The 359-nt window shown below is 55.7% G+C and overlaps 1 protein-coding gene across 1 annotated transcript in view; it reads right to left on the bottom strand.

Moving 5' to 3' along the window:
• Nucleotides 1–359, bottom strand: part of SDK1 (sidekick cell adhesion molecule 1) — a 339,428-nt gene that overhangs the window by 104,242 nt on the left and 234,827 nt on the right. The gene's annotated exons all lie outside the window — the stretch shown is intronic.

Here is a 359-nt window from a genome sequence, read left to right as displayed (position 1 = left end):
ACTGTGTCAGGCAGAGCGCCCCACGCAGCACTGCAGTGGCCAAGCCCCTCTCCCGAGAGCGACCTGCCCGTCCCTGTCCCTGCGAGCGGCAGACGACGACAGTTCAGCTCAGCCTTCTCCTGACAAGGGAGAAGAGAATGACACATTTTTGCCACTTTTCTCCGAAATACATGTAATACCCACATTAAGCTGCTCACGGTACACTCCGCTGCTGTGTATTTAGGGAAAATGAAGACGACCAGACATTCTGGAACAGGATCTCCATTTAAGGGCGGAGACGGAGAGCCTGGAATCACATTCAGGTAAACGACGGCAGAGGAAGCGTTTCGTCTAGTGCTTCAGAGGGAGGCGCCCGCCGC

This window comes from Myotis brandtii, unplaced genomic scaffold (genome assembly GCF_000412655.1).
Source record: "Myotis brandtii unplaced genomic scaffold, ASM41265v1 scaffold579, whole genome shotgun sequence".
NCBI classification, from domain to species: Eukaryota; Metazoa; Chordata; class Mammalia; order Chiroptera; family Vespertilionidae; genus Myotis; species Myotis brandtii.
Note: the sequence above shows the minus strand (reverse complement) of the source record. Positions and strands in the feature narration are given on the sequence as shown.